Raw genomic sequence first — 17,023 nt, 5'->3', positions numbered from 1 at the left:
GGTGGGCTAAATCGGCAGTGAGTATTAAAGAGGGCACTTGTTATGATGAACATTGAATGTTATACATGAGTGATGAATCACTAAATTCTGTTCTGAAACCAATATTACATTATATGTTAACTAACTAGAATTTAAGTAAAATTTTGAAACAAAAAAGTTTTGCATGTATATTCATTAAGGATATGAGTCTTTATTTTTCTTTTGTTGTACTGTCTTTATCTGTTTCCAGTATAATACTAGCTTCATAAAATGAATCTTGAAGTGTTTCCTCCTCTTCCACTCTCAAAAAAAAAGAAATGCACAAAATTAAAAGAAAAAGAAGAAGGGCACCTGGGTAACTCAGTCAGTTAAGCATCTAACTCTTGATTTCAGCTCAGGACTTGATCTCATAGTCGCCATTTGTGAGATCGAGCCCCAAGTAGGGCTTTGTGCTGACAGCTCAGACCTTGCTTGTGATTCTCTCTCTCCCTCTCTCTGCCCTTCACCTGCTCAAGCAATTGCTCATGTGCACTCTCCCTTTAGCGCACTCTCTCTCTCTTGCTCTCTCTCAAAATAAATAAATACTTACAAAAAAGAAATTGCATAAAATTCTTATTCACTTTTTCTTTCCAGAGAGAGAAAGTTCGTGAATGGGGAGAGGGGCAGACACACAGAGAGAGAATCTCAAGCAAGCTCCACATTCAACCTACTGAACTATCCTGGTGCCCAGTGTTCATTCGTTTTTAAATGTTTGGTAGAATTCTCCAGTGAAATTACCTAGGTTTGGAGAGTCCTTTCTTGGAAGTACTTACATTAAAAATGTAACTTCCTTAATAGTTATAGAGGGGGAAAAATAGTTATAGAGGTATTCAAATTATCTATTTCAAATTGGATGAACTGTGATCATTTTTGTTTTGTAAGGAATGGTTCATTCTATCTACATTATCAAATCTGTATTTGTAGAGTTGTACCTATTCCTCTCCTCTCATTCTATTTATTTTTAAACATGATGAAGTATTTAATTTCATTCTAAAGTGGAAGCGTTTTTTTCTTATAGTAAAACCTAAAACATACTTGTAGTAAAAAAAAAAAAAAAAAAAGTCATATACTAGAAAATAGAACCCCAAACAGGAAGCAAATCTAACCAATTAAGACTGTTAACATTGTAGTGAAGAACATTTCAGGTATCCATCTATCCATTGTCTATCTACACACAAACACACATATGTATATTTAAATACACATTTTTATATAAATGGAGTCATTACTATGCATACCCGTCTACAACCACCTCTTTCATTCAGCATGTATGATATAAATCTTTCTATGTCAATGTAGATCTGTATGTTCATTGATAACAAGACCTTTCATGGTGTAAATGTATCAGAATTTACTTACCTTAATCTAATATTTTAGTTAGAAAAAAGACTAAATTGTCTAGCGTTTTAATTCTATAAACAACTCTGCAGTGAACATCCTTGTGCATATTTATCTTACCACATCTGTGTGATTAACTCCTTAGAATTATGTCCTAAGAATCGGAAGAATAAATATAGTTAATATGTCATTACTTCCTAAAGCACTCTACACATTCAATGCAATTCCAATCAAAATTGCACCAGCATACTTCTCAAAACTAGAACAAACTATCCAAAAATTTGTATGGAACCACAAAAGACCCCGAATAGCCAAAGTAATACTGAAAAATAAAACCAAAACGGGAGGTATCACCATCCCAGACTTCAGCCTCTACTACAAAGCTGTCATCCTCAAGACAGTATGGTATTGGCACAAAAACAGACACATAGACCAATGGAACAGAATTGAGAACTCAGAAGTGGACCCAAAAGTATACAGCCAACTGATCTTTGACAAAGCAGGAAAGAATATCCAATGGAAAAAAGACAGCCTTTTTAACAGATGGTGTTGGGAGAACTGGACAGCAACATGCAGAAGAATGAAACTAGATCATTTTCTCACACCATGCACAAAAATCAACTCAAAATGGATAAAGGACCTGAACGTGAGACAGGAAACTATCAACACCCTAGAGGAGAAAGCAGGAAACAACCTCCTTGACCTCCACCGCAGCAACTTCTTACTTGACACATCCCCAAAAGCAAGGGAATCAAGAGCAAAAATAAACTGTTGGGACCTCATCAAGATTAAAAGCTTCTGCACAGCCAAGGAAACAACCCAGAAAATTAATAGGCAACCAACGGAATGGGAAAAGATAGTTGCAAATGACATATCAGATAAAGGGTTAATATCCAGAATCTATAAGGAACTCACCAAACTACACGCCCGAAAAACAAACAACCCAGTGAAGAAATGGGCAGAAGACATGAACAGACACTTCTCCAAAGAGGACATCCAGATGGCCAACAGACACATGAAACGATGCTCAGCATCCCTCCTCATCAGGGAAATACAAATCAAAACCACACTGAGATACCACCTCACGCCAGTCAGAGTGGCTAAAATGAGCAAATCAGAGAACTCTAGATGCTGGCGAGGATGTGGAGAAACGGGCACCCTCCTACACTGTTGGTGGGAATGTAAACTGGTACAGCCCCTCTGGAAAACAGTGTGGAGGTTCCTCAGGAAACTAACAATAGAACTCCCTTATGACCCAGCAATAGCACTGCTAGGAATTTACCCAAGGGATACAGAAATGCTGAGGCATAGGAGCACATGTACCCCAATGTTCATAGCAGCACTCTCCACAATAGCTAAAACATGGAAAGAGCCTAAGTGTCCATCAACAGATGAATGGATCAAGAAGATGTGGTTTATCTATACCATGGAATACTACATGGCAATGAGAAAGAATGAAATCTGGCCATGTGTAGCAACATGGATGGACCTTGAGGGGGTTATGCTGAGCGAAATAAGTCAGGCAGAGAAGGACAAATATCATATGTTTGCACGTATAGGAGGACTAGGAGGAACTTGACGGAGGAACAAGGGGGAGAAGAAGGGGGGAAATGGTGGGGGAAAGGGAGAGAGGCAAACCATGAGAGACTCATGGTTTTGAATGCTGACAAAAACTGAGGACTGATGGATGTAGGGGGGAGGGGGTATGGGCATAGAGGAGGTCACTTATGGGGATGAGCACTGAGTGTTATGTGGAAACTAATTTGACAATAAACTATTTGTAAAAAAAAAAAAAAAAGAAGTGAATGAAAAAAAAAAAAAAAAAGAATTATGTCCTAAGAGAAAGATGGCTGGTGTATTCATTTAAAATTCTGATACATAGGGTCAAACCACATCCCACAAAAATGCATTATTCCACTATCACATTGGAAACACCAAATATTATCATCCTCTTTTTCCCCTCTTTGCTAATATGATGTGTGAAAAAGGATCAAGATTTTTGGTAGTAGTTGTTGTTTTGCTTCTTTAATTACTGATGAGGTAATTTAATTTCATTCTAATTTAATTTCATTCATGATATGTTCATGTTTTGTCTTGTCACTTGTATTTCATTTGGAGTCACCTAGAAGAGGTAGGTTTTAAATAAATGGTTTTATCCGACACTCTGGAGGGTTAGTTTTAAGAATATGGAAAATAAGATCCTGGGGCACCTGGGTGGGTCAGTAGATTAAGCATTTTCCTTGGCTCAGGTCATGATCTCATGGCTCTTGAGTTTGATCCCCAAATCGGGTTCTCTGCTATCAGTACAGACCCCACTTCAGATTCTCTATTTCCCTTTCCCTCTGCCTCTCTCTCTCTCTCTTTAAAAAATAAATAAGCATTAGGGGTGCCTGGGTGGCTTAGTCGGTTAAGCGTCCGACTTTCGCTTGGGTCATGATCTCGCGGTTCGTGGGTTCGAGCCCCGCTCCAGGCTCTGTGCTGACTGCCAGCTCAGAGCCTGGAGCCTGTTTCAGAGTCTGTGACTCCCTCTCTCTCTGACCCTCCCCTGCTCATGCTGTCTCTCTCTCTCTCCTAGAAATAAATAAAATATTTAAAAAAATGTTTTAATAAAAAATAAATAAGCATTAAAAAAAAGCTGAGTGGTGATAAAAAATATATTTATAAAAAAAGAAAAAAGAAAAGATCCAGCTTTAATACCTGTCCCAAATGCCATAGCAATGTGATAATTTTACAGAAAATTATTCTTATTTCCTTCATAAAAAAATAATAAAAGCCCAGTTGGAAAGATGGTGGTAATGGCTGCACAACAATACAAGTATATTTAATGCCACTAAAATGTACACTTAAAAACGGCTAATGTAAACTTTATATTTTGTATATTTTATCAGAATTAAACCATAATCTACTTAGGGAAGATAGATACAGACACAGACACATGGATACAGATGTTTAGATACACATACACATATCTAAGAACTTATATATATACATATATATACACATATATAAGAATTTTTACTTTATTAGTTTATAATGAAAGGATTGGTTCTCAATGTACTCGCCTCAAAAGGAAAAAAATGAGTAAATAAAACATGTCTAATATCTCACTTTTCTTTTCAATACTCTAAGAAACATGGGCTTCCTAAAAGATTACATCTAACTTTATTTTGAGGTTTATAAAACAGAAAGTCCTGTCATAAATAAATTGGGCAGGAAGTCAAGGGCACATTAGAGAACATGAATAAATTATATGCTCATCCTAAAGACTGCTTATACTGCTGCGAATTTACTTCAGAGAAGGACATTATTTTATATCAAACTTTGGGATAACAAGGCTTTTTAAGTTCCATTTATGCTTCTTTTATGGATCAAAAGACTTAGAGGTCCTCTTCCTGCTACTTGCTAATTTTTTTTTTTTTTGTAATTTCATTGGGTATTTTGCTCATATCTCACTATTCTGTCATTTTCCTTATCATGGACTGATATTTCCTCAGTTCCTGTGACACAGGTCCTGTGGTCGGATCATTAATTCATCATCCGTTAACTGTCATTTCTCATTAACTGTCACTTCCCATTAACTGTCACTTTCCATTAACTGTCACTTCCCATTAACTGTCACTTCCCATTAGCCCAAAAAGCCAGGGTCAAAGTCTAGACAAGTCTGGAAAAGGAACTAAGACCTCTCCCAGCCCTTAGGGCCCTGAAGACTGGGTCCTCCTGTCACCTCTCTGCTCTCTTCATACATACACAGGGCTTTTCCATAACTCTGGGATCCAGAAACCTGTGGTTTTGAGAGGGGAATTGAAAGTGGATAGTTTCCAGCAGTCCCTATCCAATACCACCAGCATTCTTCACAGAGCTAGAACAAACAATCCTAAAATTTATATGGAACCGACCCCAAATAGCCAAAGCAATCCTGAAAAAGAAAATCAAAGCTGAAGGCTGCACAATCCCCAACTTCCAGATATATTACAAAGCCATAATCATCAAGACAGTGTGGTACTGGCACAAAAACAGACACTCAGATCAGTGGAAGAGAATAGAGAACCTATAAATGGATCCACAAACGTACGTCCAACTCATCTTTGACAGAGCAGGAATGAACATCCAATGGAGTAAAGACAGTCTCTTCCACAATGGTGCTGGGAAAACTGGACAGCAACATAGAAAAATGAACCTGGACCACTTTCTTACACCATACACAAAAATAAACTCAAAATGGGTGAAAGACCTAACCGTAAGACAGGAAGCCATCAAAATCCTAGAGGAGAAAAAAACCTTTTTGACCTTAGCTGCAGCAACTTCTTACTCAACACATCTCCAGAGGTAAAAATGAGCTATTGAGGCCTCATCAAAATAAAAAGCTCTGCACAGCAAAGGAAACAATCAACAAAACTAAAAGGCAACCAGCTATTGGGAGAAGATATTTGCAAATGACGTATCAGATAAAGCGTTAGTATCCAAAATCTATAAAGAACTTATCAAACTCAACACCAAAAAAACAAATAATCCAGCGAAGAAATGGGCAAAAGACATGAATAGACATTTCTCCAAAGAAGACATCCAGATGGCTAACAGACACATGAAAAGATGCTCAACATCACTCATCACCAGGAAAATACAAATTAAAACTACAATGAGATACCACCTCACTCCAGCCAGAATGTCTAAAATTAACAACTCCAGCAACAACAGATGTTGGCAAGTATGCGGAGAAAGGATCTCTTTTGCACTGCTGGTGGGAATGCAAACTGGTGCAACCACTCTGGAAAACAGTATAGAGGTTTCTCAAAAACTTAAAAACATAACTACCCTACAACCCAGCAATTGCACTACTAGGTATTTATCCAAGAGGTACAGGTGTGCTGTTTCGAAGAGGCATGTGCACCCCAACGTTTATAGCAGTGCTATCAACAATAGCCAAAGTATGGAAGGAGTCCAAATGTCCATCGATAGATGAATGGATAAAGACGATGTGGTATGTATGTGTGTGTGTCTAATATTGTGGAGTATTACTCAACAATAAAAAAGAACAAAATCTTGCCATTTGCAACTACGTGAATGGAACTAGAGGGTATTATGCTAAGTGAAATTAATAAGTCAGAAAAAGACAGATATATGACTTCACTCATATGAGGAATTTAAGATACACAACAGATGAACATTAGGGAAGGGAAGCAAAAATAATATAAAAACAGGGAGGGGGACAAAACATAATTGACTTAAATATGGAGAACAAACAGAGAGTTGCTGGAGGGGGTGTGAGGGAGGGGATGGGCTAAATAGGTAAGAGGCATTAAGGAATCTACCCCTGAAATCGTTGCACTATATGCTAACTAACTTGGATATAAATTTTTAAAAATAATAAGAAAAGAAAGGAAAGGAAAGGAAAGGAAAGGAAGAAAGAAAGAAAGAAAGAAAGAAAGAAAGAAAGAAAGAAAGAAAGAAAGAAAGAAAGAAAGAAAGAAAGAAAGAAAGAAAGTTTCCTGCTCCTGCTGTTTGCATAGAAGGTGCTGCCTTCAGCTTGGAAGCCACCGGGGAGACAACAGATTCTGATTCCATCGACACTACATCCCCTTCTCCACCCAGCTGTATGTTTTGTGTTTATATGCTGTTTTTAACTGTGTTTTATATTTAAGAACAGAAATCAAATATTGTTTGTTGCTTAGCCTCCAAGGGTTTTCTATTGCTCTTAGAATAATATGCAAACTCTTTATATGACAGTTGTGATCTGACTTTCATCATCTCCTTCTGTCCCTCAAAGTCATTGGTTTTCCCACCCCAAGGCCATTATGCTGGCAGTTCCCTGCCCCAGCTCTTCCCGCATGGGGGCTCATTCTCATCGTTCAGTCTCAAACCAAATGTTACCTTTTATCACATCGTCTTACTTTCTTCATAGCATTGACCATGCTGTGTAATTGTCCCATTTATTTCGCTGGCCTCTTATCTGAGTCGTTTCCCTGAACTAGAATGTAAACTCCATAAGGCTCTGTTGTCTGTCTTGTTCACTATTGTATGCCCAGCACCTAGCACTGCCTGGAGTAAGGGGTGCTCAGTATAGGTGTGTGTGGATGAGCAAATGAATGAGTGCTTAAAAACCCCTATTCCCTCTGCCCCAAATCACAGTGGCCATGAAACTGAGCATACCACGTTATAGGAAAACATGCAACCCAAGAATGTACAGCCTGAAGTTTGTTGTTAGAGAAAAAGGCAAATACTCAATGGGCTAAGAATTACAGTTAAGAAGGTGTCTCGGTCCCATCCCCAAAAGAGATAAAATCGGGATAAATGTACCATTTGAAAAGAGAACACACAATGGCTAGTACCCGCATCTTCCAGGTATTGAAAAGATCAGGTGCTTGCTAAATCTCCATCTAGGGTGTATCCTCAGGAAGACGTGACTGGAGCACAGTGACGTTAAGAAACGTAAACTTCTTGGAGGCCTGGGGGCCGGGGCCGGGGCCGGGGCCAGGGCCCGGGGCCCGCCCCGCTGCCGCTGCCCATGCGCGGCCTCAAGACCAGCCAGGACCTACCGGCCAAGTGCAAGGGCGGGTGCGTGGCGAGTCCGCCCGCGGCGCATCCCTTTGAGTCCCAAAAGACAGGGGTGTGTGACAAGGAGGAGGCGGCCGTAGGAGCCGTGGGTTGTGCGTCGGAGCGGGCGCGCGTAGAGGGTACCATCTTTGTGCGCGTCTCCGCCCTGGCTGGTGTTCGCCTCCAAGGTGCGGAAGAAGGTGCAGGAGGCCCGGGCGGGGTCCCGGCAGAGCGCAAGGTGCTGCGGGACACCGCTGGGCACCGCGACCTGAGTGAGGGCCTGGGATCGGGCGGAGAACCAGCCGCTGCCCGAGCTGCAGTTGCGGCAGGAGGGGCCGCGCAGAAGCTTTGGCAGGTGGAGGAGAAGGCGGGCTCGCGCAGCTCACGGAGCAGGAAGTGCTGCCGCTGCAGGAGGAGACAAAACAATCTCATCACCCAAGACAAGCTGCAGGTTGGGGGGAAAGAAGCCTTGGACACCCAGAAGAGCTACAACTAGGCCATCACCAGAGGGAGGCTGGTGGTCACGTCCCAGCAAAAGGGCTTTTAAGCGCCCAGTGAGGGCCGTACCCACCCAGGGCCCATGTGTGTATGCGGGTCCAGGGCTTGGTCCAGATCTAGAATAAACCAGCAGATGTTTCTTATGAAGAAGGAGGCCCAACCTATTCCGGTGTGGCCCTCACATTTTGGGCTCTGCACCCTCCACTTGGTCAGAAACTCCCATACACAGTATCCTGTTCGGCAAGCATGTACAACTCAGCAACGCACCAGACCTTAGAGGTTTCCACCTCCTGGAGGAGCAGAATGGACCATTACACACCCCCACCCCCACCGCAGCGCACCCCACCCCACCCCCGTCCCCAGGCAGCAAGGTCATCGAGGGCAGTGGGTGGCAAATTACAGTCCTTGGGCCCAGCGTGACCTGCTACCTATTTTTGTAAATAAAATTTATTGAAACACACACACAAAGAAACTGTTCAGTTTCTCACAAAGAAACTGTTCAGTTTCTCACAAAGAAACTGAAATGTCTTTTGATGTACCTAGAAGGCCGTGGTTCCAATGGAGTCTTAAAAAATGAGCCCCAGGAGGAAGACTCTGCCTATGCTTCTCCAACACTGTGTACTCTGTGTACACTGTGTACCATGGCGGGCTCTGCGCTGAGGTTCTCTCTCTCCCTCCCTCTCTGCCCCTGCCCAACTTGTGCTTTCACTCTCTCTCAAAATATATAAATAAAAACTTAAAAAAAAAAAAAAAGAGTTACCTGGGAGGGAAGGAGGGGTCAGAAGTGAGGCTGTTCTTCTGTTTGAATGATTACATGTCTTAAAGTGAGCTTGTATTCATGTATTACCATAAAAAGAGAAAATAGTCTTACTTTAAAAACAGCCTCTAACTTATCTGGTCATAAGGAGATTGTCTTCCTGGGTAAGAGCCACTTGAAAAATAATTTGTTAGTTTTTTTATGAATGTACATTTACCACACAAACCAGCAACTCCACTCCTAGGCATTTATCCAAGTCCACACAAAGACTAGCGCATGAATGTCCAAAGGACTTGGTTCTTTTTTTTTTTTTTAAGATTGTTTGAGACAGACAGACACAACGTGAACAGGGGAGGGACAGAGAAAGAAAGACAGAGAGAATCCCAAGCAGGCTCTGAGCCTCCAGTACAGAGCCGCATGTGGGGCTCAAACTCACAAACCGTAAGATCATGACCTGAGCTGAAACCAAGAGTCAGACGTTTAACCGACTGAGCCACCCAGGAGCTCCCAAAGGACTTTATTCTTAAAAGCCAAAGCTGGACACAATTCAAATGTCTGATAACAGGTGAGTGAATAAACAAATTGTAGTATATATGGAATACTTTACAGTAATAACATGAGAGGAACTAAAGAAACACACAATAGGGCACCTAGGTGGCTCAATCAGCTAAGTGGCTGACCAGCTCATGTCATGATCATACAATTTGTGGGTTCGAGCCCTCATCAGGCCTTGACAGATCAGACCTTGGAGACTGCTTCAGATTCCGTGTCTCCCTTTCTCTCTCTCTCTCTGCCCCTCTCCTACTTGTGCCCTCTCTCTTTCTCTCTCTCACTGTCTCAAAAATTAAAAAAAAAAAACATTAAAAAAAGAGAGAGAAAGAGAGGGGGCAACTGGGTGGCTCAGTCGGTTAAGCATCCAACTTTGGCTCAGGTCATGATCTCACAGTTTGATAGTTCAACCCCCGCATCCGGCTCTGTGCTGACAGCTCAGAACCTGGATCCTACTTCGGATTCTGTGTCTCCCTTTCTCTCTCTGCCCCTTCCCTGCCAATGCACTCTCTCTCTCTCTCAAAAATAAAAAAAAAACATTAAAAAAAAAAAAGGGGTTGGCGTGCCTGAGTAGCTCAGTTGGTTAAGCATCTGACTCTTGATTTCAGCTCAGGTCATGATCTCAGTTCGTGAGTTCAAACCTCACATCAGGCTCTTTGCTGATGGCATGGAGCCTGCTTATTCTCTCTCTCTCCCTCTCTGCCCCTCCCCCACTCATGCTCGCTCGCTCTCTCTCAAAATAAATAACTAGACTTTAAAATTCTTTTAAAAAAGAGACACACAACAACATGAGTGAATCACAAAAGCAGTATGCTAATAACATATTGTATATTTCATTTGTACAAAACTCTAGAAAAAACAAATTGAAACTATAACAAGAGATCAGCGGTTGCCTGTGATCAGGATTTGGGAGTGAGGATTTACCAGGAAGGAGCACAAGGGAACTTTTCAGGCAATTAGAAATGTTCTCATCTTTATTGTGTTGGTGATTATAGAAGTGTATACATTTGTCAAAACTCAGAACTGCACACTTAAAAATAGAGGCAAATTTTAAAGATACTGGATAGTGAGAAGCTTAAGGGATTTGAACTAATCCTGAAGTCACCAAGGAACTATAAAAGGGATTTTTAGGTAAATAGAAAGGCAAGGAAGCCATTTAGGAGGTAATGAAATATGCCAAGTATAAGCTGGTAAGTGCCTGAACTAGTGAAATACAGTGAAGTAAGGGCAGTGTGTGCTGGTAAATGCTTCACAAACAGCTTGGGGTTGGGGAAGCCCTGATTTTGTAACATCTTCCCATTTCCCAGGGTAAATATTCCCACCATGGCTATTTTCAAGGTACCAATGTGATGTTACTGAACAGGGTTTGTAAAGAGATGCTCACATGGCACCTGGGTGGCTCAGTCGGTTAAACATCTGTCTGACTCTTGATTTTGGCTCAGATCATGATCTTGAGGTTCATGAGATCAAGCCCCATGTCAGGCTCCTCTGGCAGCATGGAGCCTGTTCGGGATTCCCTCTCTCTCTCTGTCTCTCTGCCTCTCTCCCCATCCCATGCATGCATGCATGTGTGCTCTCTCTCTTTCAAAGTAAGTAAACTTAAAATAAATGATAAGAAACAAAAGAGATGCTCACAATTGGCCCTTATGAGTCAATGCAAGCCAGTCCCTGCACACAACAGGGTAGAAGGCATTGTTAGATTTGAGAAAAATGGTTAAAATATGTGCATTTGTTAGAGTAAGGCAAACTGCATGTTATGGATTTTTAAACTTAGTTGTTCAAAACCAGACTTCTTTATTTTTCAAATAACATTTAGGGGTAGAGATCCCAAGTTGGTGAGGGCTTCACATAGTTATTCAGGCGTCCAGGCTGACTGAGTCTCCTCCATCTTTAATACATTGCTTCCCAAGTCACTATGGCCATTATTGGAAAGGCCAGTCAGCTCCTGAGAGGAGGAAAGAAAGGAGTTAAAGGAAAGTGCACGGGATATTTTATAAACCAGGCTTAGAAGTAGCACATATCATGCCCTGCTTATATTCCTTTAGAAAAAGTCGGGGCACCTGGGTGGTTCAGTTGGTTAAATGCCGAAGTCAGCTCAGCTTATGATCTCATGGTCCATAAGCTCAAGCCCCACATCGGGCCCTGTGCTGACAGCTCAGAGCCTGGAGCCTGCTTCGGATTCTTTGTCTCCCTTTCTCTCCTTTCCTCCTCCACTCACGCTCTGTCTCTTTCTGTCTCTCAACAATAAATAAACATTTTTAAAAAAAGAAAAGAAAACTTAGTCACCTGGCTCTATCTAACTCCAAAGAAGACTGAGAAATGTGAAGCTGGGAAGCAAAATGAGAGAAAGAGAGAGTATTCTGGAACTTGAAGAGCAGTCTGTGCTACTTTGGGAGATTCTGATAAGGTAGGGCTGCCAGATAAAACAGAGGATGCCCAATTAAATTTGAATTTCAAAGAAAATAAATAATTTTGTGGTATAAGTATTCCCAAATATCACACAGGACATACTTATACTAAAAAAATTTATTTTTTATTTATCTGAAATTCAGATTTAACTGAGCACTTGCATTTTTATTTACTAAATCCAGCAAGAGTAATTACCAGATTTCAGAATTGGGTGAAATGGTCCTCTATAATGCTGTTGCCTGGAGGAAAGCTGACACATTCAGGATACTCAAACACACAAGAAATCCATGATAAGCCGCAATGCCAGTCCAGTCATTTAAAAAGCGGACAGGTATTTGTTAGTATTAACTCATACTTGCTATTGGTACAGGTCATTCTGGTTACTTTTAAGACCATTCAGGCCCAGTCACACCTAACCTGACTGCAGATTCAACTTCCCCAGAAATTAAAGTCTTTATTGGATGAGTCAGGAATTTTGCCATAAACATAAATAAGGTAATCGGTGCCACCACCCTTCTCAATCCCCCAAGGGAAGATGAGGTAATCTGCATAATAACACCTCTTGCCCTCCCCCTTAATGGAAGGTGGGTGACCTTGCCTGAAACAGGCCTTTCTTTTCTTTTTCTAATAACTTTCTTGCCCCACCTTCCTTCCTATTAAAACCTTCTATTTTGTGCAACTCTGGAGCTCTCCTCTACTTGATAGATGGGATGCTTCCCAATTCATTAATCATTTAATAATGCCAGCGGTGCCTGGGTGGCTCAGTCTGTTAAGCAGTCAGACTCTTGATCTCAGTTCAGGCCTTTATCTCAGTATCTTGAGTTCAAGCCCTACATCATGAGTTCAAAAAAATGCCAATTAGATCTTTAAAATTAGCTTGTTTCTATTTTGTTTTTTAACACTGCCAATTTATTTATTTATTTTTTAAATAAAAATGTTCTCATGCCTTTAAAAGTTGGAAAATGACTGGTGATCCCATTTGGATAGAGTCCCTATGTAATAATATTATTGCTACAAAACATAATTTCCCTGTCATTTCACACAGGTTTAAGAATATCTGCTGGGTGGGGCGCCTGGGTGACTTAGTCGGTTAAGCGTCCGACTTTCGCTTGGTTCATGATCTCGCGGTTCGTGGGTTCCGGCCCCACGTCGGGCTCTGTGCTGACTGCCAGCTCAGAGCCTGGAGCCTGTTTTGGAGTCTGTAACTTTCTCTCTCTCTGACCCTCCCCTGCTCACACTGTCTCTCTCTCTCTCTCTCCTAGAAATTAAATAAATAAATAAATAAATAAATAAAAGAATATCTGCTGGGTACTCAGGTCACGATTTTACAGTTTGTGGGTTAGAGCCTCATGTTGGGCTCTGTGCTGACAGCTCGGGGCCTGGAACTTGCTGGGGATTCTGTGTTTCCCTCTCTCTCTGCCCCTCCCCTGTTCACACTCTGTCTCTCTCTTCCTCTCAAAAATAAACAAACGTTAAAGAATTTTTTTAAATTAAAAAAAATAAAGAATATCTACTGACCACTGCATAGCCAAAGTATGGAAGTAGCCCAAATGTCCATCGATAAAGAAGATGTGATATATATATTCAATGGAGTATTACTTGGCAATCAAAAAGAGTGAAATCTTGTCATTTGCAACTAGGTGGATGGAACTGGAGGGTATTATGCTAAGTGAAATTGGTCAGAGAAAAACAAATATCATATGACTTCACTCATATGTGGAATTTTTTTTAATGTTTATTTATTTTTGGAAGAGAGACAGAGCACGAGTGGAGAAGGGGCAGAAAAAGAGGAAGACACAGAGTCTGAAACAGCTTCCAGACTTAGAACTGTCAGCACAGAGCCTGATGTGGGGCTCAAACTCATAATGGCAAGATTATGACCTAGGTTGAAGTCTGATGCTTAACCAACTGAGCCACCCAGGTGCCCCTCATATGTGGAATTTAAGATAGAAAACATGAACATAAGGGAAGGGAAGCAAAGATAACATAAAAACAGGGAGGGAGCAAAACATAAGAGACTTAAATATAAAGAACAAATGAGGACTGGTGGAGCGGTTGTGGGTGGTGGGGTGGGCTAAATGGGTGAAGAGTATCAAGGGGGGCACTTGTTGAGATGAGCACTGGGTATTATATATAGAGGATTTATCACTGGATTCTATTCCTGAAATCATTATTGCACTTTATGCTAACTAACTTGCATGTAGATTAATAAATTAATAAATAATAAATAAATGAAATGAAATGATAAAAAAACAAATATCTGCTGATTTGCAAGGAGGGGACTTGATTCTTTTTTTTTTTTTAATGTTTATTTATTTTTGAGAGAAAGCAGAGCTGGGGAGGGGCAAAGAGCGGAGGTGGGGGCTGGGGGGGAACAGATGATCCAAAGTGGATCTGTACTGATAGTAGAGAACCCAGTGTAGGGCTGGAACTCTGAAACCATGAGATCATGACCTGAGCCGAAGTCTGATGCTTAACGGACTGACCCACCCAGGGACCCCAGGAAGGGTCTCAATTCTGATAAATAATGCCTTGTGACACACAGTTTTTTTTTTTTTAATTAATGTTTATTTTTGAGAGAGAGACACAGCGCATGAGTGGGGGAGGGGCAGAGAGAGAAGGAGACACACAATCTGAAACAGGCTCTGAGCTGTCAGCACAGACAACTGAGCCACCCAGGTGTCCTTTTATTTTTTTAATTTCTTTAATGTTTATTTATTTTAGGGGAGGATGAAGACACACAGTTTTAACTCGTTTACATTTTAACTTATTTACATGTAACTACATTTACAGCCTAGTAGTCCCTGTGAGAAGTAAGAGAGATGATTCATTTTCAGAAATGCTAACTAAAAGCTGTGCTGTCCAGTTAACAGTAGGTTTACAACCCACTGGAAATATGTACAAACTGCCCCCACACACATACACACAATGGAGTCCCAAATTTCTTCTTCTGGCTTATTTTCTCGGGCTTTGCAATGATCATGAGCCAAAGAACAAAGGAGGGACTGAAAGTCTGCATCACCTTAAGGAATGTACATTTGTTCCAGTCAGACTACTTTTTGCCTTACATGGGCATCGGCAACGTCCAGGAAAGGCTGTAACCTCTGTAGTACTCAGCCAGTGAGCAACCAGGGAAAAGACCTGCGTGCAAGGAGACAAATTGCCCCAGGTGTTACTGTCCATCAGACACCCACTCTAGCAAGAAAGTTGATTAAAGCTCACTTCACTGTGCTCTGAGTCTCCCCATCCCTCCTTTGATTGGGTCAGTGGGCTGACTTCTCACAGTTCCTTTGATGCTAAGTTTCCAAAGTTTCCTGCAAATGGATCACTCATGGGTGGAGCTTTTAATTATGGGGCTTCATGTGGCTGATGAGATCTTATTATGGTGTCTGCTTAAAGGTTGTGGTTCAATTTTAAATAAAGCTTTAGTAGAATACTACCAATTTTGGTGTTTGCTCCCTACAATTATTATACAAGCTAATGACGTTTAAGAAGACAATTTGGAGGACTATCAAATTGGTTCCAGACTTCTGATGGATAGGTATGCAAATAAGCAGAAAGATTTAGGATATACATTAAAAAAACATTTCTTTTTTTAAGGCACAGGTACAAAAGGGCTTATCAAAGTATACCAAGTTTGATTATAATGAGAAAAATGGCTTCTAACTTATATGGACAAGTAGCTCAAAGACTTTCTAATGTTAACAAAAATCATCTTGGTCAGTTTGATGAGTGAGCATGAGGCAACCTGACATGCCACAACCTCACCCCACCCCGACCCCCACGTGAGATCTGTGTGACATTCCTCAGGCACTCCTGGATGCCCAAGAACAAAGGAAAAAAACAGAAAACATGATTAAACTGATATAGTCTTGATAAACTTACAAATATCTTTCCAAAAGCCTAATCTCCAGGAACTCCCTACTATCTTAATGATAATGCTTTGAGGAGCACCTTGGGTGGCTCAGTTGGTTAAGCATCCTACTTAACTCCCCGCTCACCCTCCTCCCCCAATCAGGCTCTGTGCTGAGAGCTAGCTCAGAACCTGGAGCCTGGAGCCTGTTTCAGATTCTGTATCTCCCTCTCTCTGACCCTCCCCTGCTCATGCTCTCTCTCTCTCTCTCTCTCTCAGAAATAAGTTAAAAAAAAAAAACATTTAAAAAATGATAATGCTTTGCTAGAGGGAAAAACAACCTTAGCTTGATAATAGGTAGGCCTCTAGTAATCTGTAAATCCTCTTTAGCATATAGAATCCCTTTAAGAAACTCCCTCTTGGAAATAGTAAAAATTAGAGCAGAAATAAACAACATAGAGACCAAAGAAACAATTGAACAGATCAATGAAACCAAGAGTTGGTTTTTTGAAAAAGTAAACAAAATTGACAAACCTCTAGCCAGGCTTATCAAAAAGAAAAGAAAGAGCACCCAAATAGACAAAATTATGAATGAAAATGGACTTATTACAACCAACCCCTCAGAAATACAAGCAATTATCAGGGAATACTATGAAAAATTATATGCCAACAAATTGGACAACTTAGAAGAAATGGACAAATTCCTAAACACACACTCACTACCAAAATTCACACGGGAAGAAATAGAAACCTGAACAGACCCATAACGAGTGAAGAAATCGAATCAGTGATCAAAAATCTCCCAACAAATAAGAGCCCTGGACCTGATGGTTTCCCTGGGGAATTCTACCAGACATTTAAAACAGAATTAATCCCAATTCTTCTCAAGCTATTCCAACAAATAGAAGTCGAAGGAAAACTCCTGGACTCATTTTATGAAGCCAGCATCACTCTGATTCCCAAGCCAGACAGAGATCCAGCAAAAAAAGAGAACTATAGGGGCGCCTGGGTGGCTTAGTCGGTTAAGCGTCTGACTTTCGCTTAGGTCATGATCTCGCGGTTTGTGGGTT

Source organism: Hyaena hyaena, unplaced genomic scaffold, assembly GCF_003009895.1.
Source record: "Hyaena hyaena isolate Hyena2069 unplaced genomic scaffold, ASM300989v1 scaffold_333, whole genome shotgun sequence".
Classification (NCBI taxonomy): Eukaryota; Metazoa; Chordata; class Mammalia; order Carnivora; family Hyaenidae; genus Hyaena; species Hyaena hyaena.
This window is presented reverse-complemented; position numbering follows the sequence as displayed.